Here is a 2,811-nt window from a genome sequence, read left to right as displayed (position 1 = left end):
AAGTATGTATAAGCTACATTCAGCCGAGCGCTACACGTATTATCGTTGTTAAGGGGCTACCCGGCCGAATTTACTGTTTTTACATTCCTTATAGTATGCTTGAACGTTGAATAAACAATAAAGTTCTAAAGACAATATTTTAGCTTGATAATTGATCTGTAATTGTGTCTACTGATATATTGAAAAATTTACCTTATCACGAGAAAATGAATTTTTCGTGAACGCTTTTCTTGGTCTAAAATCCGTATAAACTCGCTAATTATGCAACGCATAGACATGAAACTTTAACCAGTAGTGAATAATGCATTACTCTTCAATACTGTCTGCCAATTTTTCAATTAAATAGATAATTTTTGAGAAATCTGTAATATTGAATTTCGTAAGTAAACCGGGCAAGCGGGTGTCTGCGCGGGCGACGAGGAGCATTCGCCTCTCGGCCGTTGTATGAGGAGCTTGTGTCGTTTGATGCGACGCGCGCGCATTTATTGTTTATTATTTTATTTTTATTGACCCCACAATTTTGACATTTGTGTGATAGGACACTGTAGACACTTTAGTTTTACAAGTGAACGAAAGGACGCATTTACTTATTTGCTTGTGCAAATACTGTTTATTTAGTTTTATAAGCGAGCGAAAGGACGAAATAACTACCTATTTGTTTACTTGTGTAAATTGAATATGCCGAAAGTATCAAAAGTGAAATGATATCAGCAACAAAGGCTCACGGAAATAAAAATCGCAGTGTAAGTACTTAATTACGTACTGATTTTTTATCGTAATTTTATATTGTATTGTAAGTTTATTACAATACAATAGAACGTATTAATAAAATTAATATAATATCAATTAAATTTACTAAAATTTACAATATAAATAATCATCTTATTATTTTATTTACAGAGCTCAAAGAAAAAGACAGGTACTACAACAACTCGATGTAAATATAGAAAACCAAGATTTAACTTCAGAAAATTGTCAACTTCGAACTTGCGATGTCACACAGTAAGTAAAATATGCTAAGAGTCACACCGCATTATTAGACACTTCCTGACTGGGCTTTGCGGACTTGGTGCGGTTATAAAAAAAGTAAATCGGTATGTGAACCCGACTGCTTAAATCGCTGTGAGTGATTTAAAATCAAGTCCAGTACTCAGTATAGGAATCTAGATTGAGTACTGGACTTGTTTATCTTTCTTTTCAGTTTTTATGCAGTCGGTTTTTATTTATTTCTTTTAATTTCCTTTTTTTACTTAGGATTAGTTTAAATGAAAAATGAGTACCTAGCCAGGAAGTGACATTTTAATCGTAGGCATCGATTACGTAATAGTATAAGTTTTGTGTGTTATATGTATGTGTGTATGTAATTAAGTATGTATGTATGTATGTATGTTATATTGTGTATTCTTTTTGTCTTTATTCATACTATCTAATGAAATGACAGACCTACTTATAATCGACGAATAAAGTATTTGTATATGTATATTATTTATGAATGTATGTTTTAGTGTGTCAAACATACCTATATAGTACCAAAAAAAAAATGCAGCAATAAGTGTACTAGTATTTGTTTGCGTGGATGTGTGTGTAGATATGTGTCTTTGTGTTATCTTAATTCAATGTGTACAAAATGTAAAATATGTTATTATCTTAGTAAATGTATATTTTTTTCTAGGACTACCTTCAAAAAAGTGCCACAAGGTCTAGATTTAACTACGCCTATGGCACATAAGAATAAGTTTGCAGAGTCAACTAATGGGTTTAATTCAACCTATTGTCATGGATTAGAAAGTGAAGAAAAAGAGGTATTTCCATTTTAGTTATCACTGTATTATTTTACCTTTCACATTTTCATTCTGGTAAACAAATAAAATATGTGTTCAACTTTTTGTTCTCGATTCAGTTATTTTTTTAATTTCAGTATACTGTTACTACGGAACCGGAAGAAATTATATCCGATAAACACGTCGGAAGGAAGATTGTGGCCATATCTCAATTCAAAAATTACTCAACTTTTGTAAACATGGCCATCTAGCGTATTCATCGAATGATATAATACTAACAGGAGAAAATCAAAATAGTCTGATATCATTATTTACTTTTCAGTGTAAAATGTATAACGTAACTCTTACAATCGAAAATGATATTATTATGAATTAATTTGAATGCATGTGCAGTAGCTGGTACCATCGCAATAGGATGTGGCCGGTCACAACTTGAAGAAGTGTTGTCAGCTATAAATTTGCCTAGTTTCACTGAAAATACATACGACCACAATCACAAGGTTATTGGCAAACATCGTCATCTCATTGAGGTGAAATGTCCCATTACAGCGCATAGAATCGGCATAGACGAAGCTATCAGGAAGACAAAAATAACCGTCTGGAAAATAAATAAGAATGGTCAATACCACATTAACAAAAATTGGTATTACCAAATTCAAGGTCAATTACATGTAACACAAAGCAAAAAATGTATATATGCGGTATGGGGCAGTGAAAATGAATCGCTTAGAATCGAAATTATTAATAAAGACGATAATTTTTGGCAGAAGGAAATAAAACAAAAGTTGACAAAATTCTATATTGACTGCATACTTCAAAAACTGATTGATCCGAACACATTATTTAAGAAATATACTCAAATAAAAGCAAAAATGTAACCGATTCATATTTAAAAATAAAAATCACAATTTTAAATCAATGAGTGTATGTTTAATCATGTGTACTCAATATAATAATTGTGTTTGCAGGCAAACGAAAAAAAACCGACTTCAGTTATATCGACAAGTAATAAAACGCAGGTAGACAAAAA

At 31.4% G+C, this 2,811-nt stretch overlaps 1 long non-coding RNA gene across 1 annotated transcript; it reads left to right on the top strand.

Moving 5' to 3' along the window:
- The first annotated feature begins 280 nt into the window (after window positions 1-280).
- Window positions 281-2,526, top strand: LOC123669606. Its single transcript, XR_006745778.1, has 4 exons — window positions 281-743; window positions 901-1,002; window positions 1,673-1,802; window positions 1,919-2,526. It is a non-coding gene; the product is annotated as an uncharacterized LOC123669606 (long non-coding RNA).
- Window positions 2,527-2,811: the final 285 nt, after the last annotated feature.

This window comes from Melitaea cinxia, chromosome 3 (genome assembly GCF_905220565.1).
Source record: "Melitaea cinxia chromosome 3, ilMelCinx1.1, whole genome shotgun sequence".
In the NCBI taxonomy this organism is placed as follows: Eukaryota; Metazoa; Arthropoda; class Insecta; order Lepidoptera; family Nymphalidae; genus Melitaea; species Melitaea cinxia.
The sequence above is the reverse complement of the archived record's forward strand: the minus strand, read 5'-3'. Positions and strand labels throughout refer to the sequence as shown.